The sequence below is a fragment of the Peromyscus eremicus genome, chromosome 5 (assembly GCF_949786415.1).
Source record: "Peromyscus eremicus chromosome 5, PerEre_H2_v1, whole genome shotgun sequence".
NCBI classification, from domain to species: Eukaryota; Metazoa; Chordata; class Mammalia; order Rodentia; family Cricetidae; genus Peromyscus; species Peromyscus eremicus.
This window is the reverse complement of record NC_081420.1, coordinates 40,109,768-40,137,267: the sequence shown is the minus strand read 5'-3', so window position 1 is coordinate 40,137,267 and position 27,500 is coordinate 40,109,768. Positions and strand designations below refer to the sequence as shown.

General features: G+C 42.5%; 1 long non-coding RNA gene and 8 other non-coding genes across 11 annotated transcripts in view; 6 read left to right on the top strand and 3 right to left on the bottom strand.

The window, feature by feature from the left end:
- Positions 1-456: 456 nt before the first annotated feature.
- Trnam-cau (transfer RNA methionine (anticodon CAU)) lies at positions 457-528 on the top strand. Its single transcript has one exon. It is a non-coding gene; the product is annotated as a tRNA-Met (tRNA).
- A 706-nt stretch (positions 529-1,234) lies between these two features.
- Positions 1,235-1,307, top strand: Trnak-uuu (transfer RNA lysine (anticodon UUU)). Its single transcript has one exon. It is a non-coding gene; the product is annotated as a tRNA-Lys (tRNA).
- A 2,911-nt stretch (positions 1,308-4,218) lies between these two features.
- Trnad-guc (transfer RNA aspartic acid (anticodon GUC)) lies at positions 4,219-4,290 on the top strand. Its single transcript has one exon. It is a non-coding gene; the product is annotated as a tRNA-Asp (tRNA).
- Positions 4,291-6,159: 1,869 nt separating this feature from the next.
- LOC131911349 (uncharacterized) overlaps positions 6,160-27,500 on the bottom strand; it is a 42,679-nt gene continuing 21,338 nt past the window's right edge. Inside the window, exons 3-5 of one of the 3 annotated variants that reach the window (XR_009379343.1) lie at positions 22,838-22,966; positions 8,031-8,128; positions 6,160-6,865 (exon numbers count right to left, since the gene is read on the bottom strand). This is a non-coding gene — a long non-coding RNA (uncharacterized LOC131911349). The remainder of the gene's footprint in view (positions 6,866-8,030; positions 8,129-22,837; positions 22,967-27,500) is intronic. The other 2 variants (XR_009379342.1, XR_009379341.1) reach the window with 2 other exon arrangements.
- On the top strand, positions 8,791-8,896 carry Trnal-caa (transfer RNA leucine (anticodon CAA)). The gene is made up of 2 exons: positions 8,791-8,828; positions 8,851-8,896. It is a non-coding gene; the product is annotated as a tRNA-Leu (tRNA).
- Trnar-ucu (transfer RNA arginine (anticodon UCU)) lies at positions 19,497-19,582 on the bottom strand. The gene is given in 2 exon segments: positions 19,497-19,532; positions 19,546-19,582. It is a non-coding gene; the product is annotated as a tRNA-Arg (tRNA).
- Positions 21,349-21,430, top strand: Trnas-aga (transfer RNA serine (anticodon AGA)). The gene has a single exon. It is a non-coding gene; the product is annotated as a tRNA-Ser (tRNA).
- On the top strand, positions 22,081-22,152 carry Trnaq-cug (transfer RNA glutamine (anticodon CUG)). Its single transcript has one exon. It is a non-coding gene; the product is annotated as a tRNA-Gln (tRNA).
- Trnas-uga (transfer RNA serine (anticodon UGA)) lies at positions 26,919-27,000 on the bottom strand. Its single transcript has one exon. It is a non-coding gene; the product is annotated as a tRNA-Ser (tRNA).

The following is a 27,500-nucleotide window of genomic DNA, read 5'->3' as shown; positions in this document are numbered from 1 at the left end:
AGTTGAATCCTCCAACACGAAGAGAAAAAAAGAGCAACGAAAAAATAAAAAAAATTCATGAGAGCAATTGCAAATCACTGACTCCCCAGAGCAAAGCAGTGCGTAAGGGTGAGAGAGAGTTAAGAATCAGGCTTTCTGAAAGCGTGACTAGAACAAGAGCACGCCAAAAGCCCAGTACCCAGCTAAGACGGGAACCTGTGGATCTACATTTTAAATTCATCAGTCCAAATCAATGTGTGATATCATTACAAATAAAGTACATGTTCTTAAAAGGGGGGGGGAGTTTGAGGTTCGGCTTTCTTAACTACATTGCAAAGACACGTTAAGCATTATAGGGAATGAAACGTGAGGTTGGCCCCAGATGAAAGATACAGGTTCCTGGACATTGCTAGAATGGAAAAAAGGACAAAGAGAAGTATTCTGAATACCTATCTACTGGAGCACATTAGGACGTGCAGCAGAGTGGCGCAGCGGAAGCGTGCTGGGCCCATAACCCAGAGGTCGATGGATCGAAACCATCCTCTGCTAGCTTTCAGTTTTCTTCCTATTCCATTATCTAGCTGTATATCCAAAAAACTTGAGGAATAGGAAACACGACCACAGAAACAGGAAACTGAGGTGTTGTCAAAATCTCCAATTTTTTAAAAGAAGCACAACATATTGGGAAACAGTAAACCATGGTGTTTATTTTCCTTACTGCAGGGTCTATCACCGTCTCTGTGTGAACAATTACAGAGCTGTGGGCGGGCGAGGATATGGCTCAGGCTCATTCCCAGAGCTTGCATTTAAGCCCTGGGCTCAGTCTCCAGAACCAAACCCAAAACCAGATCAAAAATGTAACACACACACCGAAGCTTGGTTATCGCTTCGGCGTTAAGCTTCAGGTCTGAAAGAGCTAGGAAAGCACGGGAGGCGATGATGGGACTGGAACCACCTGCCCTCGACGCGCTCTGCAGAATTGGGAAATGAGCAGGCGTGGGTCAAAACCTACGTGCTCCACTGAGGGGATGTCACCCTAGCATTTCTCATCCCTCCCTGCCATAAATACTACATGACTTGATAATTGTGCAACAAATTCACGTTTTGAATGGAACTCCAGACAAAATAAGGCTTAGTTATCGTGACGTGAAAACTGCACCTTTGGAACAAAACACAAAAATCCTCAATTCTTAGCTCCCAAAATTCAGTGACCAGTGATAGCTTTATATTATGAGGCAATAAGGCCCTCGTAAGAGCCTGGATAGCTCAGTCGGTAGAGCATCAGACTTTTAATCTGAGGGTCCAGGGTTCAAGTCCCTGTTCAGGCGCAGAATCAGACTTTTGTATTAGGAACTTGTAATTCCAGGCAAAAGCCACCATGAAAACAAAAAAAATCACTTACTTAGAAAGGAGTACCTTTTACATAAAAGGGTACCAGGTAAAAATATCCAGTTGTGAAACTAGTGGACAATCCCCTCTTTAAAATTGCTTTGTCCCATAATGTAAACTCCTTAAGAAAGCAAGGGGGAGGAAGACGTAAATGGAGTGTGTGGGGGGGAGTAGTGTCAGCAGGAGATAATAAATATAATAAATCCAGTTGGACCTCAAAACCTCAAGGGCAGACCAACACAGGACAACAGGGAGGATCCTCAAGCAGGGTCTAGAGGATCAGTTTTTGTTTCTTAACTACAGGGTGGCAGATTACTTGTTCTTTAGACCTCTGAGGGCTCCAGGGCATACTGGGCTGCTTTCTGTAATTCCGCAGGCAGCGGGTTTCTTGAAGCCTTAGCTCTGTTTTATGGCCCTGGTTTTGGAATGAGACACTTCATTTAGGAGGAGATAAGAGAAGGCTATGGGGAGTGAATATTATATACATATTTAAAATATCATAAAGGAACCTTTTATGTATAATTAGCATGTACTAATACAGATAAAGTAAAACTCCAGTGAGTTCCCGGCCACCATGAGCTACGTGGTAACCTGTTCCCAAAATATTAATTGGAAATGATTTATTGTCCCTGGGCTGGTAACTCCAATCTAAGACATTTGCAAAGTCTTTCTCTGTCCTTATAGTTTAGAACAAGCTCTTTCCTGTGCTGAAAATTTGTGCCTCCTTGAGAAGAAGTGGGGAGAGGGTGAAGACCTGGAACCCTGGTTGAAAGACATCCAAGCGTGTTGGGAAATTTCCTCCTGGTTTTCCCTGTTGTTTCCTTTTGCTTCTCTCAGGCAGGGCCTTGCTGAGTTCAGACTGGCCTCAAGTCACCTGTCCCTTCCCTGTCTGTGTCTTTTCTGTCCCCGCCCTGAAATCTACACATTGGCTAGTGACTCATCTTGGCCTTTGAGTTTATATTTCTCTTTGCAAAGTGACAGACCAAGTCACTTAGAAACGAAGGTGCTGGGGATTCTACACTCTGTATCTCACCGCCTTGAGCTCGTTGGTAAAAGACCAAAATGCTCAGTTCACAAGTTCACTGTGTTCATTTTCAGTCTTGTTCTTTTTCACTTCAAATAATTAGGTCCAGCCAGGCCTTTGTCAGCCCAGCATTGGGGAGACTGAGGCAGGAAGATTACAAACTGGAGGCCAGTTGGGGCTACAGACTTAAATGTCTGTCTTTAAAAAGAAAAGGAACGTCCCAGCACTCGGGAGGCAGAGGCAGATCTGGTCTAAAGAGTGAGTATTCCAGGACAGCCAGGGCTACCCAGAGAAACCCTACCTCGAAAACCAGAAAGAGAGAGAGGAGAGAGAGAGAGAGAGAGAGAGAGAGAGAGAGAGAGGGAGGGAGAGAGAGAGAGAGAGAGGGAGGGAGGGAGGGAGGGAAGAAAAGGATTTGGTCCTTGCCACTTTCACTATGTCTATTATTCTAGTGCTTTGTGTTGTTGTTGTTGTTTGGTTTTTTTTTTTTTTTTGGAGTGGCAGACACTCCAAAAATGTGTCTTTATCTCTTCCTGGTCATCATTGTCATCGAACTTGGGGGTTATAACCTGCGCCAAGTAAGGTACTGCCACCTGTTCTCAATGAGCCAATTAAAAGAGCTACTAAAAATGGAAATATGAAGGAGATGTGTTCCAGGCGACCACACTGGGGAAAGGAGAGGAACTCCCCTCCCCACCGCTCCTCCCTGTCACCCCCAGCTCCCAAGTCCTTCCAGAAAACTTGTTTAATCCTTGGAATGATGTACTTTAATGATAAAAATACAATCCAGTAAATACATAAAGCAGTAACAATTTACAACCAGTTTATTAAGTTCTTGGAAAAATTGTTTGTAAATTAATTGGATAGCTGGGTGTGGTGGTGCATGACTTTAATCCCATGGTTATAGCAAGTTCCTGGACAGCCAGGGCTACATAGAGAGACCCTGCTTCATGAAAACAAAAATAAAATAAAAGAGAGAGAAAAATAAAATTAATTGGAATTATATTGAATAGATATGGTAATTTGGGACGAAATGGTGTCTTTGAGATATTGATTTTTCTTATTCATAAGCATGATAATATGGTTCTCCCATTGTTAGACCGGGCGTGTCTTTTTTAGAAGGAGACTAACCTGTTACTGTAACCGTTTTAGAAAGTGACGTCTGTGCGTTAGTCATCTGATTAGTCCCTCTTCACAGGAGAGCTGGGTTCGCGTTCTTGTCCTTTCCTTAGTCAAGCCTTTAATTAATAGCTTGCTTGAAGTTTGGGGTGTGGACCTGGATTTTAACGGCGGGCCGAACCATCTCTTCAGCTCCTCTTTGCTTTCTTAACTGTACACAAGCACACTTCCTCCGCATGCCCCTTCCTCCTCACTCACAACCCATTTCTTGTTTGCTTTGTCTTTTGGAGCTAGGGTCTATGCAGCCCTGGCTGGCCTGGAACTTGCTGAGCAGACTAGAGCCGCCCGGAACTCAGACGTTCACATGCCTCTGGCTCGGAAGTGCTGGGATTACAGGCTTCCGCCACTACACTTTTTTAAAATCAATTTTTAAGGCTCTTAATGTTTATTCGATGCTGTTAATTAAACTTATGCACACAACACTTTATCTTTTATTCCTTATTTCTTGAGACAAGGGTTCATGTCTTAGCCATACCCGTCAGGTGGAGATCTTTGTATTTGCAGAGAGGGGGGTGGGCGAGGAGGGAGAGGAAGGGGGAGGGGAAGAGGAGAAGAGAGAAAGGAAAGATAAACGGAAAGAAAAAGAGGGGAAGAAAACTACTCTTCATCTGGACTTCTCTATTTTGTCGCCACCAAGTCCACTGTCCTCCTCGTTAGTATAGTGGTGAGTATCCCCGCCTGTCACGCGGGAGACCGGGGTTCGATTCCCCGACGGGGAGTGAACAGACGAGGGAGTCTGTTGTTTTGAGACAGGTGACCTTGGTGCTTCTGTGGTCACCAATTAAGTAAGCTCTTTTTTTTTTCTAGGGCCGCATTTTTGCGATTGTTTTGAATAAGATCACCACACACTATCTGATTAGGACAGCCTGTATGGCCTTCCTTCCGAGAGCAAGGTTTATCCAACGTCCTCGGATCTCAGCTGTGTGCAGTTGTTTCAGAAATAGTACGAGGATTCGCCAGCAGGTGAAGCCCGGTCCTCCTGCAGGGTGATAGGCTAGTGTCTGCCGAAGGCAGTAGTGGCCCGGGCTGGGCTGCAGGGCGCAGGGCCACCGGCTCACAAGCTGGGCGACCACTCTCCTTGTATCTGTGACTTTAAGACAGTAGTTTCCACCTCAAGATTCCTAAGGAGATGAGCGGAAAGCTGATTATAATACATGGGACAATAAAGTGCAATATCTTAGGTTATCTTTTTGCTGGAAATTAACTTTGATTATTTTACTCCCCAAAACTATATTTACAACCCCCAGTTCCCCACCCCCACCACTTTTTCCTTTTTTCTGTTTCAGATCAAATCCAGGGTTTCACACATGCCGTCCAAGAACTCTACCACGGAGCTGCAACACCAGCCCAGAATGGCCTAGAACTGGCCATTATCCTCCTCCATGGGCGGCATCCAGGCTCTAAGATTATAAAATTGTCTTTTCAAAATTTGCTTTAGAGGCAGAGTTTTTCAGTACAGCCTTGGCTGTTCTGGAACTCACTTTGTAGATCAGGCCGGCCTTGAACTCATAGATCTGCTTCCCGAGTGCTGGGATTCAAAGTGTGGGCCACCACCTCACCTCCCAGTTCCATCTAAAGTTTATATTCAGAAAGGTTGTGATTTCCAGAGCGGCTTTTGACTGCAGAATAACCCAGTAACATCTGAATATCCATCATCCACCAGGTAAAAACTTGACTCTTTGCCCAAACCCCATTTAAGTCTCAAAGACCATATAGTACTGGAAACACACAAATAAATAAATAAACAAATAAACAAAAATTCATTATAGATTATCTAAATCATGGGATAAGGAAAATGCTATTGTTAGGAAAACACAAAACCAATAGCTAACATGATCTTTTTTATTTATTACATTCAAAAAATGTTTTTTTAACTTTACATACAATATATTTTGATCATATTCTCTTCCCCTCCCCTAATTCTTCCCAGATCTTCCCCATCTCCCTATCCACTCAACTTCATTTTCTTTGTCATACATGCACACACACACACACACACACACACACACACACACACACGACAAAAAAACTACAAACCATAACAACAACATAAGTGTACATGGAGTTCATTTAGTGTTGGTTAACAACTAGTCCTGAGCATGAGGCGTGCCCTGGATTGTAGTCGTTGATAAACCCAGTGTCACTCCATTGGAGAAACCTGATTTTTCCTCGGGTACGAATTGCAAATAGCTTCAGGGTTAGGGTGGGACTTTGTGCCCACCTTCCATTCTCCACCCTGGGACTTTGTCAGGATTGAGTTTGCACAGCCCTTGCGTGTGCTCTAACAATCATCAAACTTGTTAGGATTTGGGCTCACCAACAGGTTTTCTTGAAGCGTGGTTCTATGACACACGAGGAATTCTGAGATCAAAAGACAAACGTCACAGCTCTGAAGAGTCTGTCAACAGGGACAGATTGTTCTTACCTCTAGAATAAGAAATGCTCCTATACCACACAAAGGAATGTAAAAACAGTCATGATGCTAAGTAATTAAACCGAAGGGGTTTTTGTTTATTTTTCCTCTTCATGACCACAGTTCTAAACTTCAGAGAGCCCACAGATCATTCAAATTGAACTGTACAATCGAGTGAAGGTAGATCAGGTTTTAATTTTTATAATGGCACTTAATTTATTCTGATCAAGTCTGTCCAAAGTCAAAACTTACATTTGTTGCCTGAACAGGAAGCCTGGACCCTTGGGATAAAAGCTCACTGCGCTGCCAACTCCTGGGCTCTGGCACCATGCCTCTGTCTGCCCTGTAAACGGTTTAGTTCTTAAGTGATTAAGTTGCTGAGAAGAGCTGAAAGGACCGTTGACTTCAGGGACTACCAGGATCTTACAGAAGTCTGGCTCAGCTACCTGTGTTATCTCAATACCTCCGTGCTACACTTACGTTAAATAGCTGAGCCGAATACGATATCTGTGATTTAAGAAAGAGTGGAGATTATTCCAAGAACCACTGAACGAAGGAGCGAGTTCTTCAGTTTTGGTCAGAGACCCCTGGGGATCACAGTCGCAGGCTCCCTGGCCAGCTTTAGGTAGAAGGAAGAGGGAGAGCTTGTGTTTAGAAATGACTCGAAGGATGGGAACAGAAGGTGCTGTTACCACTCCTGGAGTTTCTCCTGCACTTACAGACATCGATGTCATGTTTTTTAGAGCTTTGTTTTTTTTGTTTGTCTGTTTCATTTAGTCTCACGCTCCAACTTACTCGAAGACTGGAGGCGGCTAGTTAATCCAAGCTAGTTTTTACAGGTCACTCAGCAGCCGTTCATTCATGAGCCATAATTTCAATCCCTGTAGAGATACATCAAAAGGCGTAGGCCAAGGCGACAGCAAAAGACATGGGAGGGGTCTGGTTCTATTTTCTTGGTGTTCATTTGATTGGCTGCCTTTGAGGTAGGATCCATTCACCTTCCTCTGGTCTTCACAAGTATCAGTAAGTCTTGTTATGGGTATTCTTACTTAAAGGAACAATACCCTTTAAATCAGTGGTTCTCAACCTTCCTAAGGCTCCTAAAGCTGAGACTCTTTAATACAATTCCTCATGTTGTGGTGACTCCAACCATAAAACTACTTTTGTTGCTACTTCATAACTGTGATTTGTCTACTGTGAATCGTAATGTAAATATCTGAATGGCGACTTCCGTGAAAGGGTCATTCGCTACCCAAAGGATCGCCGCAACCCACAGATTAAGAACCATCGCTTTCAATTAATCTAGATGTAACATGTTTTTTAATCATTTTGCTCGAACCATTCTGTGCGTCTCCTACCTTCTAGTAGTTAGACCTTGTCAGAAGTTTTTTCAGTACTTTCGAGATGGCTTAGTAGGTAAAGGTACTTACCACCGAGCTTGAAAACATGAGTTCCGTCTCTGGGACTCACACGGTGGAGGGAAGAACCAGTCCCTGCAGATGTCCTCCAACCCCCACGTGTGTACACACACACACACACACACACACACACACACACACAGTGAGTTAACATTGAAAGATCTTTTAAGGAAGCCTGCTTCCTGTGCTGGGGAGGAAATGCTACTTAAAAAAAATATCTCAAAGGTTGTTTCATTGGTGAGGATTTCCACTTTGTCTCATGTTTCTAACCCGTTTATCTTGTGCCGTGGTGAGCACAGGGGGCGACACACTGCGATCCAGTATCATATGATAGCCCTTGTCTGGAGGAGAACCAAGTCAGCTGTGTGTAAATAACTACACTCAGTGTCTGCCCTTGGACGACGTCCTTTCACTCTTTACAGATTAAGCTGTTGACTCCCCTTCCCGTCTGGTGTCCCTCATACCAGTACTTTGTCCAAGCTACCCTCACCACCCTTGCCCAGAGTATGGCGTTGTTAAGAGGGTGAAGTGTGAATCACATCCTACTTGCTCGGACTTTAATTCAGTCTTTATACTAACCTGCTTTGAGCTGTAATGATAATTAAGTTAGGGTTAGATCAGGACTTACACAGAAGGAATGAGCAGCAACTGAGACTCCTTTGGCCTCTGTCCACCCTCAGAGAAGCCTGTAGCGAGCAGCCTGTACCGTTGGTTTTTGCAATGCTCCTGGTGTGAAAAGCAAGCAGGAACATCGGATCAAACGTCTCAGAGAGAAAAGGAAGTGGGGAGCGGGGACCAGGTGGGTGAGGGTAGGGAGAAGACCGAAACGGGCACAGTTACCACACTGTGAACTACGCCTTACTCAGTTCACTCAGTTCATTCAAGTCGTATATCACAGGCCTTCACTTCACAACCCCTTTCCCAGATAATAAAAAATAAAATTAAAATAAAAAAGTGAGGGCTATTAAAACCCGTAGAAGAAAAATGGAAGGAGTCTCGGGGTCAGGGTGGGAGACGCCAACCAGAAGGTGCACTAGCGTTGCCCATTTTATTGCCAGAGAGAGCGCTGCAGGAGCTGGCCCAGGTCTCTACCAGCAGTACTCGTCCCTCAGAACCCTTGCCTGGGATTCAAGCATCCTTACACCGTAGAACCGACTCTGAGGAGGAGCTAGCTGGTCGGTGGGGTGGGGCTTAGCGCCGGGCACTGCGGTCCAGGGGCATCCGAACTTTGAGTCACAGCCACCGCCTCCTGGGGCGGAGCTGTCTGGTTCCTCTCTTTTCGCTTAATCCTTTCAGCAAGGTCAGAACTTTCATTGCAGTGCTCGGGATGGAGCCAGGAGCTGGCTGGTTTTCTTAACAAGTGATTATTCTAGCACGGCGGGACGTGTGTCAGGATGGCCGAGTGGTCTAAGGCGCCAGACTCAAGTGTTCACTTCCTCTGTTGAGGCTTCTGGTCTCCGAATGGAGGCGTGGGTTCGAATCCCACTTCTGACACAGTTCTCTTTTGCTTCTTGCAGCATTCGTGACGTTTCACAACCTGCAGTTGGTTGGTTGAACTTGGCAAGAAGGGCTTCCTTTGATAGCAAGCATCACGCTCTTTTGCACCCTCCGTTTTCTTCTTTTACCCTGATATTTTGGCTCATTCTTTTGTTATTCTGTGTTGCGCCCTTGAACCCAAACTGATCCAGCCTCTGCCACTACACCCCTATGCTTAGGTTTCCCAGTGTTTATCTTTGATTATTCCTAGTGGCAATTTGTTTTGCACGTGCTCGATCCAATCACAGAACGCATCATCTCTCATTATGTTTTTGTTTTGGGGGTCTTATTTTTCCAGCTGACCTCCATTTGATTTTAGGCAGGGCTGGCTGATGGGTGGGGCTGGCTGCTGTCCAGCTGTTTTCTGAGGTTTTGTTCTCTTGTTTATAATTTGTTCCACCTCGCTGTTTATTCTTCTTAAGTCTCATTTATTTTCTGTTGTTGTGTCGTTTCGGTGAAGATTGCTCTAAAGTTCCTTTAGATTATAATAAATTCTGGATTTAGGCTGTAACTCAGGGGCACAACACTTGCCTAGCATACATGAGGCTCTGGGTTCCATGCCCAAGACAAAAAACAAATCTTGATAGGGTGGTGGGTGATCTTCAGCAGCCTCGTTTGCTAATGGCTTTCTCCTGATTTGCATGGATTTCTGCACACAGAACACTCTGAGTATTTTATGTCTGTATTTTGGACCAGTCATAATCCCAGGAGTTTGCCCCTTGAGTACCTGATGAAGACCTGAAGTAGCTGAGGGAGAAGAGCCTACCACATAGTACCATTTGGATGCTAAGCTTGTTTTCCTTGCACAATTCTGTCTTCCACTGGGCCAGTCCTCCTCCAGCTGACCTCTGCTGTGGTCCTTTGGGACATTGTGCTGCAAGACTCTTTTCTTGGGAGCAGGGGTGAGTGGGTAGGGGAGAAGCACCTCTCAGTATACATCTGCAGAGAACTTAGGAGTCTAACTCTTCTTGAGCTTCAAGTCATCTGCTTTAGTTCATGTTTTTCTTCAGCTCCCAGGACATTTTGATCTTGTACCTGTGCCTTTTTAAGATTCTTTGGTATAAATCAGGTTAGTTCTACAAAATCCATTACCTAGTCCTTATTGTTCATTTGTTATGTGCATGCAGTCCTTGACTATACCTTACAGATGGGTACCGCACAATGGTTGATGCCCCATCCTTTGTTTTTGCCAGTACTGAGGCACTTTGGACAGACAGAATGTATGAGGTAGAGCTGTGGTCTTGTTACTATGGCACAAGCCGAATACAGTCTAAATCATTACTTCTCAACCTATGGGTCGCAACCCCTTCAGCAAACCTCTGTCTCCAAAAGTATTTACATTATTATTCATAACAGTAGCAAAATTACAGTTATGAAGTAGAAATGAAAATAATTTTATGGTTGGGGTCACCACAACATGAGGAATTGCATTAAAGGGTCACAGTATTAGGAAGGTTGAGAACCACTCTAAACTAAGATTAATGAGAAAATATTAAAAGTAGAGTCAAGCCGGGCAGTGGTGGTGCAAGCCTTTAATTCCAGCACTTAGAGGAGGCAGAGATAGGCAGATCTTAGTGAGTTTGAGGCCAGCCTCGTCTACAAAGTCAGTTCCAGGACAGCCAGGACTGTTAGACAGAGAAACCTCGTCTTGAAAAACCTAATTAATTATTAATTAAAATAAAATAAAAAAAGAGTCAATACTTGAGGTGGAAAGAACACATATTTTCTCTTTCCTCTTCTCCTTTTATTTTTATTTTTTGGGGGGATAGAGTTTGAGATAGGTGTGTGTGTGTGTGTGTGTGTGTGTGTGTGTGTGAAGATTTAGTACATTATAATGATTCCTTCTGAGGAAGAATGATACTGGGGAAAATATGCAGATAGGAAATGGGCTGGGAGTATTACCAGCCAGACACAGAGGAAGGCAGACGTACGGACCTGAGGAGAGCAGGGGTTGTATCAAGGACTACACCACAACGGAACTGAGATCTTGATTCTGCCTGAGGCCAACCCAGGGCCCAGCTGCCGATCCTGCGAAACCCAACCACTTGGAGGTGTTGGTGAGATTACCCTACTGAACAACCTGCTCAGCTGAGATCCATTCGGGAGAGGATTCAGAATCCTACAGTCTGCAGTCTGAGGAAACAAGATCAGCTGAGGAGTTGACAAATGAGCAAAATGTGACCTGAGAACACAAAAGAAGGTGCCGCCCAGCCACCGAACCAGATCACCAGAATCATAAGCCTACACTACACCCACTGGGAACAGGTAAGCCCCCATCTCCAGACAGGCAGACCAGGTCTCTAGTCCCGAGGCCCCAGCCATCGGAGTCCCAGGGACCAGACAGCTACCTTCCCTTGCTCCCTCACAAAAAAAAAAAAAAAAAAGAACCCAACAACCATTGGAGCCATAGGCCCACCCTGCACCGATTGGGAACAACTGCTCCCTGAGACAGAACCCACTAACACTGATTGGACTAAGCTACTCCCGGAGAAACGGAGCCCAACAATACCAACTCGACCAAGAACCCCTAGTGGACCAAGACTAACAATTAGAACAAGAGAGGCACCTTCAGACACAGACACCGCCTACACCGAGCAGAGGAAGAGATGAGTAGATGCCAGTGCAAAAATACAGGCCACAACATAAAGACCTATGACATCAGAACCTAGCGATTCTACACCTGCAAGACCTGAACATACCAAGGCAGAAGAAACAGAAGAAATCAATCCTAAAAATGACTTTAAGAAGATGATAGAGGCCCTTAAAGAGGAAATGAAAAAATCCCTTAAAGAGGAAATAAAAAATTCCCTTAAAGAAATGGAACAAAAAACAAACAAAAAATTTGGAAGAAATCAAAGAAAGCCAAGAAAAAGTAATTAAACAGATGAAGAAAACAGTTCAAAATTTGAAAATTGAAATTGAGACAATAAAGAAGACACAAACTGAGGGAATGCTGGAAATAAAAAATCTGAGTAAACAAACAGGAACTACAGATGCAAGCATAACCAACCAAATGCAAGAGATGGAACAGAGAATCTCTGACGTTGAAGACACAATAGAGAAAATAGATTCGTCAGTCAAAGAAAACACTAAAGCCAAAAAAGTCGTAATACAAAACATCCAAGAAATTTGGGACACCATGAAAAGACCAAACCTAAGAATAATAGGGATAGAAGAAGGAGAAGGATATCAACTCAAAGGCACAGAAAATATATTCAACAAAAACATAGAAGAAAACATTCCTAACCTAAAGAAAGAAATACCTATGAAGATACAAGAAGCTTACAGAACATCGAATAGACTGGATCCAAAAAAAAAAAAAATCCCCTCACCACATAATAATTAAAACACTAAACATACAGAACAAAGAAAAAATATTAAGAGCCGAACAGGAAAAAGACCAAGTAACATGTAAAGGCAGACCCATTAGAATTACACCAGACTTCTCAATAGAGACTATGAAAGCTAGAAGGTCCTGGACAAATGTTGTGCACACACTAAAAGACCACGGATGGCAACCCAGACTATTATACCCAGCAAAACTCTCAATCACCATAGATGGAGTAAACAAAATATTCCATGATAAAACCAGATTCAAACAATACCTATCCACAAATCCTGCCCTACAGAAAGCACTAGAGGGAAAAATCCAACCTAAGGAAGTTAAACACACCCATGAAAACTCAGGCAATAGATAATCCCACACCAACAAATACCAAAGAAGGAAAACACAACACTACCACAAAAAAAAAAAAACAGGAATTAATAATCACTGGTCATTAATATCCATCAATATCAATGGTCTCAACTCACCTATAAAAGGACACAGTCTAACAGAATGAATAAGAAAACAGGATCCATCCTTCTGCTGTATACAAGAAACACACCTAAACTTCAAAGACAGACACTACCTCAGAGTAAAGGGCTGGGAAAGGGCTTTCTAATCAAATGGACTTAAGAAGCAAGCTGGTGTAACTATCCTAATATCTAATAAAATAGACTTCAAACTAAAATCAATCGAAATAGATTGGGATGGACATTACATATTTATCACGGGAAAGATCCACCAAGATGAAGTCTCGATTCTGAACATTTATGCCCCAAATACAAAGGTACCCACATTTATAAAAGAAAAATTACTAAAGCTTAAATCTCACATCAAACCCCACACAGTAGTAGTGGGAGATTTCAACACACCACTCTCACCAAAAGACAGATCTACCAGACTGAAACTTAACAAAGAAATAAAGGACTTAACAGATGTTATGACTCAAATGGACTTAATAGATATCTACAGAACATTCCACCCTAACACAAAAGAATATACCTTCTTCTCAGCACCCCATGGAACCTTCTCAAAAATTGACCACATGCTTGGTCACAAAGCAAATCTCAACAGATACAAAAACATTGGAATAACCTCCTGTATCTTATTGGACCACCATGCCTTAAAGTTAGATTTCAACAACAAAAACTATAGAAAGCCTACAATCTCATGGAAACTGAATAATGTCCACCTGAAGCACCAATGGGTCAAGGAAGAAATAAAGAAAGAAATTAAAGATTTCCTAGAATTCAATGAAAATGAAAGTACAACATACCCAAACTTATGGGACACTATGAAAGCAGTGCTAAGAGGAAAATTCATAGCGCTAAATGCCCACATAAAGAAGTTGGAGAAATCTCATACCAATGACTTAACAGCACAACTGAAAGCTCTAGAACAAAAAGAAACAAACTCACCCAGGAGGAATAGACACCAGGAAATAATCAAATTAAGGGCCGAAATCAATGAAATAGAAACCAAGAGAACAATACAAAGAATCAATGAAACAAAGAGTTGGTTCTTTGAAAAAATCAACAAGATAGACAAACCCCTAGCCAAATTAACCAAAAGGCAAAGAGAGAGCACCCAAATTAACAAAATCAGAAATGAAAAGGGAGACATAACAACAGACAACGAGGAAATCCAGAGAACCATCAGGTCATATTTCAAAAACCTATACTCCACAAAATAGGAAAATCTGAAAGAAATGGACAATTTTCTGGATAGATACCACATACCAAAGTTAAATCAAGACCAGATAAACTGTTTAAATAGACCAATAACCCCTAAAGAAATAGAAACAGTCATTAAAGGTATCCCCCCCCCCAAAAAAAATGCTCAGGACCAGATGGTTTCAGTGCAGAATTCTACCAGATTTTCAAAGAAGAACTAATTCCAATACTCTTCAAATTGTTCCACACAATAGAAACAGAAGGAACATTACCAAACTCTTTGTATGAGGCTACAGTTACTCTGATACCCAAACCACACAAAGATGCAACAAAGAAAGAGAATTACAGACCAATCTCCCTCATGAACCTTGATGCAAAAATACTCAACAAAATATTGGCAAACCAAATTCAAGAACACATCAAAAAAATTATCCACCATGACCAAGTAGGTTTCATCCCAGGGATGCAAGGATGGTTCAACATACGAAAATCTGTCAATGTAATACACCATATAAACAAACTGAAAGAAGAAAACCACGTGATCATCTCATTAGATGCTGTAAAAGCCTTTGACAAAATCCAACACCCCTTCATGATAAAGGTCTTAGAGAGATCAGGAATACAAGAACATTCCTAAACATAATAAAGGCAATTTACAGCAAGCCAACAGCCAACATCAAATTAAATGGAGAGAAACTCAAAGCGATTCCACTAAAATCAGGAATAAGACAAGGCTGTCCACTCTCTCAATATTTATTCAATATAGTACTTGAAGTTCTAGCTAGAGCAAAAAGACAACAAAAGGAGATCAAAAGGATACAAAATGGAAAGAAAGAAGTCAAACTTTCACTATTTGAAGATGATATGATAGTATACATAAGTGACCCCAAAAATTCTACCAGGGAACTCCTACAGCTGATAAACTCCTTCAGTAAAGTGGCAGGATACAAGATGAACTCAAAAAAAAAAAAAAAAAATCAGTAGCCCTCCTACACACAAATGATAAAAGGGATGAGAAAGAAATCAGAGAAACATCACCCTTTACAATAACATAAATGATATAAAATACCTTGGGGTAACACTAACTAAACAAGTGAATGACCTTTTTGATAAGAACTTTAAGTCTCTAAAGAAAGAAATTGAAGAAGATATCAGAAAATGGAAGGATCTCCCATGCTCATGGATAGGTAGGATTAACATCGTAAAAATGGCAATCTTACCAAAAGCAATCTACAGATTCACTGCAATCCCCATCAAAATCCCAACACAATTCTTCACAGACTTGGAAAGAACAATACTCAACTTCATATGGAAAAACAAAAAACCCAGGATAGACAAAAGAATCCTGTATAATAAAGCAACCTCTGGAGGCATCATGATCTGTGACCTCAAGCTCTACTATAGAGCTACAGTAATAAAAACAGCTTGGTACTGGCATAAAATCTGACATGTGGACCAATGGAATCAAATTGAAGATCCTGACATTAATCCACACTCGTATGAACATTTCATTTTTGACAAAGAAGCCAAAACTATACAATGGAAAAAAGAAAGTATCTTCAACAAACGATGCTGGCATAACTGGATGTCAACATGTAAAAGATTACAAATAGATCCATATCTGTCACTATGCACAAAACTTAAGTCCAAGTGCATCAAAGATCTCAACATAAATTCAGTTACTCTGAACCTGATAGAAGAGAAAGTAGGAAGTAGTCTTGAACTCATTGGCACCAGAGATCACTTCCTAAATATAACACCAGTAGCACAGACACTGAGAGCGACAATTAATAAATGGGACCTCTTGAAACTGAGAAGGTTTGTAGGGCAAAAGACACGGTCAATAAGACCAAAAGACAGCCTACAGAATGGGAAAAGACCTTCACCAACCCCACATCTGACAGAGGACTGATCTCCAAAGTATATAAAGACATCAAAATACTGAACAACCCAATTAGAAAACGGACTAAAGAGCTAAACAGAGAAATCTCAAAAGAAGAATCTCAAATGGCTGAAAGACATTTAAGGAAATGTTCAACATCCTTAGTCATCAGGGAAGTGCAAATCAAAATGACTCTGAGATATCTATCAGAATTGCTAAGATCAAAAACACTGAAGACAGTCTATGTTGGAGAGGATGTGGAGCAAAGGGAACACTCCTCCACTGTTGGTGGGAGTGCAAACTTGTACAACCACTGTGGGAATCAGTATGGCGGTTTCTCAGAAAATTGGGAATTGATCTACCTCAAGACCCATCCACACCACTCTTGGGCATATACCCAAAGAATGCTCAATCATGCCATAAAGATACATGCTCAACTATGTTCATAGCAGCATTATCTGTAATAGCCAGAACCTGGAAACAACCTAGATGCCCATCAACTGAAGAATGGATTAAGAAAATGTGGTACACATACACAATGGAGTACTACTCAGTAGAGAAAAACAATGACAGCATGAAATTTGCAGGCAAATGGATGGAACTAGAAAAAATCATCCTGAGTGAGGTAACCCAAACCCAGAAGGACAAATATGGTATGTACTCACTCATAAGTGGATACTAGATATAAAGCAAAGAACAATCAGACTGAAACCCACAGATCCAGGGAGGCTACATAGCAGGGGGGAACCCTAGGATGACTGTGACTTATAAGTTTTGGTTCTACTCAATTACTGGGCAAGCTTCAGTGAAACATTTCACTATTAGGATAAGAATTTGTACTGTATCAAGCTGATAATGGAAAATAAAATAAAATAAACATAACATTAAAAAATGAATTGAGATCTTGAGGCCAGTGAGATGGCTTAGCTAGTAAGGGTAACTCTGCTGAGTCTGATCATCTGAGCTCCATCTCCAAGTTCCACACAGTAGAGAGAAACGGTTTCTGAAAGTTGTCCTCTGATCTCCACATGCTCCTATGGCATGCATGCACCACCCCCGTGCAAATAAATTAAAACAATAAATATAAAAAATTAAAACATTAAAAAAGAACTAAATCTTCACTAAGTAAAAAAGAAATAAAGAAAGAAGGAAAGAAAGAGAGAGAGAGAGACAGAGAGAGAGAGAAAGAGAGAGAGAGAGAGAAAAGAAATGGGCTAATTAAGAGCCTTACATAGTCCATCTCCCGAGCTAACCTAAAAATGAATGCACTATGAAATCACCAAAATAATTGCTAATCTCTATAGCCACGTGGGTGCTGGAAATCGAACACAGGTCCTTTGGGAGAGCAGCTGATGTTCTTAACAGCTGAGCAATCACTCCAGCCCCTCCTCCACTTTTTTTTTTTTTAATAATGAAAATTCTGCTTGAGACTCACACTTGTAATGCATCACTCAGAAGGCAGAGGCAGAAGGATCATCACAAGTTTGAGGCCAACCTGGGCTATATAGTGAATCCCAGGTCAGCCACCACTACATAGTGAGATGTTGTCTCAAAAAACAAACAAATGAACAAACAAACAAGATAAAAACATGAAATAATGCTTAAAAAACAGACTTTGGGAAATGAGCAAAGCAAGATTGTGACCTTTCAGAGACGGGGAAACAGAAAAGGGTCACATTGATTTTTACCAGCAAAGAGAATTTTGACTCAGGAAAAGGCAAACCGTTCACAACACTAGCTTTTGTGACATTAGCAGTCTCAAGACATTCAGAGGTCATTATTGGTGCGAAGAGAGCAAAACATTATGAAATTCAAAGCTTAGAATGGTCCACACATATATGCAAACGCATACATTATGATTGTTTGTTTGTTTGTTTGTTTTTTGAGACAGGGTTTTTCTGTGTAACAGTCCTGGCTGTCCTGGAACTCTCTTTGTAGACTGTTGGGATCAGAATGGCTCTGACCCTCTAAGATTGCCCCCACCTCCCCTGTTCTGAGTGCGCTGAGGTCGGGCTGTTCTGCGGATGTTTTGCTGTTTGGTATATCTCGTGGTTTGGCAGCTGTGGCTTCCTGGGGCATGCTGACCATTCCTTGACCCTGGGTGCTTGATAAACAATTTTGTTTGTTCCTCCTGAAAGGGTATACAAGATGGGGAAGAAAGAATAAAGCGAGTCCTGATGCTTGCAACTTGACTGGTGTGTGCTGTGTTCATCCCAACTTCCCTGGCCAGGTTTTGGGCCCAATTGTAGCCGTGCAGGCACGGCAGTAGACCAGGCTGTCTTGAACTCACTGAGATCTGCTGCCTCTGCCTCCCAAGTGCTGGGATTAAAGGTGTGTGCCACCACCATCTGGCTACATTATGATTTATTTACTAAGACATTTGTAAATAGTCCCTATCCCCAACTGTACAGAGAGCTGAAAAGTAAGTCTCCTTTCACTCTCAAACATTATTTTCTTATTTCCCAGACATAGTCAGCACCTGAGAAGCCGTCATGTTCCATTTCTGACTACATATGATTTTGATTAGGATATGAAAAGTGCGTAATGAGCAGTAATATTCTCAGGGCAGGGGTCTTGGAAGATGTTTTTTGCTCAGCAAAGGTGGAGACTGGCCAGTTTTCCCTTCCTGCCACACAGCAGCACAGAGGCTTGCTAGAAACCCAGTGAGAGGAGAACCCTGGAAATGACTCTTTTCCTGTTCCTGTCCCTTCAGAGGAGCCTTTAGAAAGGACGGGCCATATCCCTCAATGCCAGGCTGTCTGCCCTTAAAATGTAATGCGTTCAAAACCGTATATACAGTTTTCTTTAAGACTTTTAGATTCCACTCTCTTAAGAAGCGCCCCCAACTTAAGTGTGTATTGTCCTTTTTCTGAGCAGCTCTCTCCGTAAATGTCTGTGCTTAAATCTATATCAAAATCTTTTCATAATACATTCCAATTTTGTTTCATAAAACCAAATGCGAGGTGTTTATAATAGGATAGTATAACCAATCTATGGGATATTATATGATTTATATAAAGAATGCGATGTGACCACATGTCAAACCATATCACAACACAAAAGATGACAATGTGTTTATGTATGGGTCTACTTAATATCTATATAATAATACATATTCCTAGAAATATTATCTAACATAGTCTATGTTACATATTTATTAAATATATATGTATATAATATGTACATTTTCAGGGAAGATGCACAGAATACTTCAAACAGGGCACCAGCCAAGGGAATTAAGGAAATGGTGCTTTAGAATGAAAGAGAAGTAGTATTCAGTTGGGGTGATGCGAGAACTTTCATAGACCCTTGTTTTAAATCACAGAATATTACAGGCATAAAAGCAAATTGAATTTTGATTAAGTTTTTGAGATGAAATCTTTGCGCTGCCAAGGAATACTTCCTACAGTTGAAGGGGTGGAGGTCTGGAATTTGAGCAGGTAGACAGCAGATATTGTAAACAAATAATAAAGGAAAATGAGAAGAAAAATTGTAAGTATAAAATATAATAAAATCAGACACACAGCTTTCCAAGGGGGCACTTTTGACCTTTTGAGCCCTATATATTTTTCTCACTCAAGGGCAGTGTTTGGGAGAAATGCCAGCCCCAGAGACAGGTACACAATCCAGGGCAGTGCATGTGCGGACGGGTCAGACGCCACACAGGCAAAACACCACTGACTCTGGCGGGACTCGAACCCGCAACCTTTGAATCTCTCAAGCACGCTAGAAGTCCAATGCGCTATCCATTGCGCCACAGAGCCCACCTGGTTGGTAACCCCTTCCTAACACTTCTGAGTATTTACTTGGTTATTAATGCACTGTTTCTTATGAACAACATTGATCCTCGACGCAACTTTTTGCCCTTTCCCAAGTCTATTACACCGGAAAAGTTTGGCCAGGGATCCACCTCAACTTTCTGGACTTGATGGCGCACGCTTGTAACCGCAGCACTTGAGAGGCTGAGGCAGAAAGATTGACGCGTGTTCCGGACCATCCTGGGCTGTACTAGTGAGACCTTGTCTCAAAGTAAAACAAAGAACATCACCTAAAAGACAAAACATTTATCTCATTTAGTCTGGCCGCTTTAGTTCCAAGCTGCGATCATCTGTTTTGCTACAGTAGTTTAACTCACGCCGGCGCCCTTCGAGATTTTCTCCTGTTGCGTCTGAGTTCTTTTACAGAAGGCGGTTTACTGGGTTTAGTGCACCGGCTCACCGAGCAGCTCCGGACAGATACCAGGATGAAATGTCACATTGTGTTCTGGAAACTCTAGAATTGTCCAGACTTTCGCCTGGGAGTTTTCTTTGGTGCCTGAGACGAGATGCTCCTACCGAGAACCCTTTTTCAGACACATCTCTGCCGTGTTCAGATGTTCTTCTCACAAGTTAATTTAGAATAAAGATAGGTGGAGCGGGCACCCGAATTTAAGCATGAAGATAGATGACGAGGCTTCAGGATCCGTGTACGACCTCGTCCCTCCACGTTGGGTCCCCAACACAGACGGACTAAACTTTCCGCACTGTGTCCCTCTCTCCCGTCACTCTGGCAGCTTCGTCCACTCTTCTTCTCTACAGCTCCCTCTGACTCCCCCTTATTTTCCAGCTGATGGAAGGAAAGGAATAGAAAGTAACTGGAAAGCGGACTATAGCATACAGCCTAGAATATGAAATAATCAGAAGGAAGCCAGATTGTGGTGTGTGGTCCCTAGGCAGTAAGTGGTTACACTTCCCGCACTCTTTACTTCCCGGATCCATAACATAGTAACTCTTGAGTACTTTCAAGCCTTTTGATTACAGACTCGGAAGACAAAAGCAAGTTTAACAGGTCAAAGAATACTTACTGAACTAGGTTACAAAGCGGTGCATGCTTTTATTGTAAATGTGGTTGCTAATCTTGCTTAACAGTTTCTTGACTCTTGGGTGAGGACCCGTATCCCCTTACATTTCCTTGCTTTTCTACCCAACATCAATCCTGCTTCGGGTTCAGTACTTTCATGTAGATCGAGCTGTTTGCGACCTAAGGCTTCGAATAAACCACAGGGGGATGACTTCCTCATTATTCCCCCCCCCCTTTTTTTTTTTAAAGTAAAATTCAGTTAGGGAAAGAAACTCCTGGGTCGGCTGTTTCTGGCGATTTCGATACCCTCTGCAAAGTGAAGCGCGTTCACGTTAACGCTTTTCCAAACACAGTGAGAGGAGGGTTGCGGTACATACTTGGGAACCGAGGACCCAGGTGAGGGGCACTTGGAAGCCTTGGGCACAGCCACGGGAAAGCGTTTGCTTCCTGAAGTCCGCTAAGCAGTGTTGCTCAGAGAAGACGCTATGCTCCTTAAAGTTCTAGCAGAAGAATAATCCCGTCCAGGCTTCGAAACTACTCACAAGGCCTGAGTCTACGCTGCTGCTGAGACGAAATCTTTTCAGTTTCGAAATCTCGTTCCATGGTCCTTGTCTCACTGGCGCCAGATGACAAGTAGACATTGTTTACGAATAATGGCCCTTTACAATCGAGAGCAGAGCAGTACACAGCTGTAGTCGTGGCCGAGTGGTTAAGGCGATGGACTAGAAATCCATTGGGGTCTCCCTGCGCAGGTTCGAATCCTGCCGACTACGTACTGGTCTGTTTTGGCCTGTTGTACACATTCTAGAGTATGCTCACAAGAGATGTTTGAATTAGAATTCACTTCCTGCATATTTACTGAGAATCCTTAACATTTGGATTTCTCTTCCAGCCTTTGCTTTCCTAGAGACAATGAACTGCAACTGGAGAAAAATTTTAGGAAAAAATGAAATCTCTCAGGGACGGTGGGGTGGGGGGAGGCAGCTCACTCAGATCTGTAATTTTCAGAGCCTGAGGCAGGTAAGACTGTGCTGTAATCTCAAATACACACACCCAAAACGGCTACTAAAAATGTCCACTTCAATGTTTCCAGGTATTAAGTCATATGAAAAAACTTAAAACATTCGGTCCAATTCTAGAATATAATAGAATATTGAAGCAGACACAAATAAATTTCCTAGGATTTTCTTCGAAAGGATGTCACCAATAGACATATATTAAGAATTTTGACTTTGAAAACGGGGTGTAGCAGCACACTTCTATAATCCCAGCTCTCGGGAGGAGGAGCTATGAAATAGGGAGTTCAAAGACAAACGGAGCTGCAAGGTCGTAGAAAGCCAGCCTGGGCCAGGCGCTGTCACAAACAAGAACTCTAGCGTTCCTACTCATCATTGAATATAGGAGAGGAGGCTAGTTACCATGTGGTTCCATGGTGTAATGGTTAGCACTCTGGACTCTGAATCCAGCGATCCGAGTTCAAATCTCGGTGGGACCTACTTGCTTTTGAAAGCTGTTTTTGTCATCCTCGTGTTCGTTGGTGAACTTACCATTAATTCTGACCTTGTGTGTCCTCCAGACTTCTTATCCCACTGCACTGGTGATCAAGTACGGAGAGACTCCCAACGAAATATAATGAATGAATGAATGGATGAGACGAATGAGGTGTAGGTCAATGTAAGGCTTCCATGCTCAGCACTATACGAAACAAACAAATAAATAATAAATAAATAAATGAACAAATAAATATATAAATAAAACCACCAGTCAAATATGTCCAGCAATCTTATTTTCTGTGCACGTTAAATAGACTGAAAAGTAGTGTTGGAGGCAATACTGTTCATAGCAAGCTTCTCCTCTACAAATGACCTGCATAGTTTCTCCCTCTCTCTGCAACATCCACTAAAACTAGTTTATGTGTGTGTATAAAACACAGCAGGACAAATAAAAAGGTGCAGGAAACAAAAATATTGAAAATTTTAAAGTAACTGACTCTAAGTAAAAGGACACAGAGGACTTGTTACATTTGGGGTGATCTACAGATCGGAGGCAGAAGGGTTGGGAAAGTTTGGTGAATTCCATAATGTTGTCTTCAGTGTTTATCTGATGACTATTATTACTCAAAAAACCACCAACCATCCCTCTTTATCAGCTAAAATGGGGACATCCGATGATGAGCGTACCTCCATTACCTTCAGCTTTGTCATCTAATCTGCCTCTCTGTGGATGAGATGAACTGTTAGGCTGATTTCTGACGTCTTCCAGTTTAGAGCAGAACTTTCCATCTTTGCAGCCCTCTCCAGGTCACTTCACTAAAGAAAGCACAAATGTGGATCCGGTGATGTCTAACCCCCTTACACAAAGCAATTTTTTATTCCATTAGCATGGGTCCACCTTTGCTGTTATGAATAAATAGTAGTCTGCTTTAAAGGTGTCAACACTGCCCACAAAATCTTGATGTTATATTCTGTTTTGGAATTCAGGTGCAGGTGTTTGGGTTTGCTATGTTCCACAGTTCAAGGTACATTATCAGTCTATGTAAAAATGCCTGAGCGGCCTCATTCACTATGCATCCCAGGCTGGCCTTGAAATCAAAGTGATCCTCCTGCTTCTGGCTCCTAAATACCGGATATAGGTGTGCACTATCACTCCCAGCTCTTAATTGGCCCTCCTTTATTCTTATAATGGACTACCCCTAATCTTTTCCAAAGACTGTATGAAGTATGTTTAATGTTTACATCTGTAATAGAATTTACTATCTCCTACAAAGCGCATATTAATGTGACTTTTCTTTTACATGAATGATAATTTGTTATATATTTCATCCTGATCCTGAAATAGTTACCTTTGTCCTTTTTTTCATATTCATCCGTAGGGTTAAATATAGATCCAATCCTTTTAAATACTGCCTAATACTTTGTTTGGCACAAAATGCACCCTAGTTGCATATAAAATCCTTGACTCTCATTGTTTCCTAAGCGTCTCATACGTCTGTCTCCTCTCCCTCGGTGCTGAATGCCTCCCCAGCACTGGGATGATCGATCGTGATCGTGGATTATAACTTGCTCCTTAACTAACTAGTTCTTTCATCTTTAGAACTAGTTTTTTGTTTTGTTTTGTTTTGGTTTTGTTTTGGTTGTTTTTTTGGTTTTTGTTTTTTCAAGACAGGGTTTCTCTGTGTAACAGCCCTAGCTGTCCTGGAACTAGCTCTGTAGACCAGGCTGGCCTTGAACTCACACAGATCCACTTACCTTAGAACTAGTTTTGTAAACATTTTATAAAACTTTTCTAGGGGCCACAGGACTTTAAAGAGGCAAGAGGCGCATAAGGCCGGTCTGCTTTCAAGAGTTCCAGGTCAGCCAGGGCCACACAGTAAGACCTCCTCTTAAAACTTAAAAAGAAAATAAAAAGTGATCTTCTACTACTGACCAGTTGCAATCCGTTTTCCTTACAGATGCTGCGGTGGGTCTGTTCTCTGGCACGTTCTAGAGCTGTGCTCTCGTCTCTCCCCTGACAATGACCTGCTTCCTCCCCACACTTGCTCCCTCTTCCCTCTCACCCAGAAATCTGATAGCATCTTTATTTCTTCTGGACAAGAGAGAGCTAAGCTTCAGAATGCATTTGTTCCTTCTTGTCATCTGAGGAGCCAGGACACTGTGGTTACCTGAATATGACAGACCAGTAGGGAGGGTTGGGTCAGCTCTGAAGTCCCCTGGTAGAGAACTGAGGTCTTTTTTCCTAATGTAAATTTAAAGGAAACTGGTAACTCCTTGTCCTTTTCTTTCCTTTCCTACAAGGTCTCATTCTAGTTTAGGCTAATCTAGAATTCACTGTGTAGCCCAGGCTGGCCTTGAACTCATGGCAATCCTTCTGCCTCAACTCCACCCCACCCCCTGGTGCTATAATTACAGATATAGAGCACTTGGGCTTCTTTCCTTCCATGATCTTTTTCTTCTTTCTATCACGTGTGACAAAACTACACCGTCTCCATCTGTCTGGCTAAGATGATCTTTTCTTACTTCCCCTTTACGTCAGTTGTGGAAAGAGTAAGTTGTTTCCAGTGGCAGATACCCAGAAGCTGAGAAAGCCTAATGTCAGGGGACTCTTCGTGAACTAAGACCCGTCTTGAAAGAAAGTAGGGGACACCTGGGTCAACAATTGATATTTCCTATAGAAAAGTGCCACCACCTCTGAAGATCTGGTGGGCAGCGCTATGACCCCCCTCTCCCAAGCTCCACCCAAACCCCCGAGCTGCACAGCCCTACTCTACAGCCTCTCACCAGAGGATAAGGCTAGAGAACCAGATCTGAACAGGAGTGAGTAAGGGCTGCTGGTCTACAGCCTGAGAGGAAAAGACCAGGACAACTTTCCTCACAAAGGACCTTAGAGCCCAGTTAAACGGATATCAATTTCTGAACGTTCTAGGGCCTCAAACGCAGCTTTGTTTCTGGATGCCTGCACCTCTACAGCCCTTCTGGCCTGTGAAGTTCGTTATATTGAATAGATCATCTACAAAGTATGGGAAGTCTTTGAAATGGTAGTCTATAGCTGCTGTGCAGTACCGTCCCAGGGGAGACATAGTCTACTTACACAGCATGGATGACAGCTCACGACAGCTGGGAACCTGGGAGCCTGGAGCTAGCTGTGTGACCCGAAGTCATCAGACTAGAAGCTCTTGCAGGCCGTGCAAGTGACTTGAACCTCTTTTTAGGCAGCCCAGCTCATGACTGCTTCTTTGGGGCAGCTTGGCTGGTTCAGCCTGGCTGGTCCATGTTCTTGAGGCAGCTAGGCTAGCCTCTTCTAGGCAACTCCGCTTACCTAAGAGAATCTCTCAGCAGGCCTTGCTGCTTATAAATATGCTTGAGGAGGGCAGGGCCTAGCATATCTGGTCAGTTCGAGGGACTTCCTAGAGTCTTTGAGCTAATGACCTAATGAGCTTCCCTGCAGGATGGAATGTCCCACCTACCTCTAGGGACTATCCTGTGTCTTGAGTTCTTGCCTATGAGAAGTTCTCTGAGGAAACTGCCACACAGCAATGGCAAGAGCTTGACAAAATGAGATTGGCTTTCAGCATTTGATGTGCCTAATAAATCTAACTCAGAATCTTCTAGTAACAAGATACCTTGGGAGTGTCCTCCTTGGGACTGTGAAATCTGGGTTCATAACCCTATCTAGAAACCCTCGGTCTACTGTTTCATTGTGTGTCATTGAGCAGCTTATCTAGAATGGATAAAATAGGCATGGTGGTACAGGCCTATAATCCTAGCTCCTGTGAGCGGAGGCAGAAGGCTTTCAGTGAGTTTCAGGCCAATCTGGGTTACAGATTGAGCTCAAGGCTAGCTTAGCAATTGAGCTCAGTGGTAGATCACTTGCCTAGCATGCTCAAGGCTCTAGGTTCAATCCTTAATGCTATTATAGAATTAATAAGCCTTCTCAGTGATCAATTACTCCAGCATGCAGAGATTAATTATGCACAGCTGGTTTTGGCTAGTCCAGAAAGGGAGCCAGCCTTACATGGAAATCTCTGTCAGTTTATATGGTTTTACAGCCCCGAGTTCCACTTTGGGTAATTAGACATGTTTCACAAAGACAAAAGAAATTCTAAGGTTTGTTTGGACAAATGGGGAGATTTACAGTAAAAAATTAAATAAATAAAAAATAAAGCAGGGCTGCTTTTCCCAGGCAGCTGCTAACCAGTGTCATCCTGTCTGCCTGGTGAAATTCTGCTCTTAAAAGAACCGGGAATGCTCCTTTAGCTAAATTCTTTTGCTTTGCGCCTTTCCTGGAACTCACTCTATAGCCCAGGCTGGGCTCAAACTCAAAGATATCCACCTGCCCCTGTCTCCCGAGTGCTGGGATTAAAGGCTTGTGCCACCACCGCCCAGCTCCCTTAGCTAAATTCTATTTTGTGTAATTTAATATTTTTAGAAGCAAGTTTAGTAGATTCTACTTTATAACATCAATTTATGTTTTCAGCTGTTCCTTTATCAGTACCAGGAAAATCTGCAACTCAGATTTTCGAACACTGTTAACGTGTAGCTCAAGTGACTTCAGCCTTCCAAGTGCTGGAATAATTGATGTCCACGACTCCCCTGAACATGTACTGCTACTCATATCGTTAGAGGTTACAGTGCAGGGGTTCACATAGCATGCCATACTGGAATACTTTTTGCTGTAGTGAGCCAAAGAATTTAACCAAGTAAACGGCATAATTTTCAAGTACATGCAAGCTGACTAATGCTGATTGCAGCTCATTCATAAAACCGTAGTCGGCAGGATTCGAACCTGCGCGGGGAAACCCCAATGGATTTCAAGTCCATCGCCTTAACCACTCGGCCACGACTACCTGGTCCTCCTGACTTCTGAAGTGCTAATATAAACTAATGGATAGGTGAAGTTTTCACAGTCAGAAACCTAGGGATAAAGAATCTCCTAGCCGCAAAGCTACACAGAGAAACCCTGTCTCGAAAAACCGAAAAAAAAAAAAAAAAAAAAAAAAAAAAGAATCTCCTAGCGTATACCGAGAAACAAAAGAACCACAGATACTGCTGCGAGAGAGGCCTCCCAGAGGCGACCCCTCGCTGATGACTCATTCTCTGGAATTCCACGGAAAGGGGTCTGCAGTTCAAAATAGCCTTAAGCAAGAAGTGCCAACGCAAGCAGCAACGAGAATGAGGAAAGTGAGAAAACACGGGTCATTTTAGAGTTAAAATCTAAACCTACAAACCCCGTTGACCTTACACTGCAGAGGGAATGGGGTGCTGGCAAGAGGGGGCGACTTGTGTTCTCAGATTTCAGATCTCAGATCTCACTGTAGCTAAGACTCTGTCCCCACACCCCAGAGCC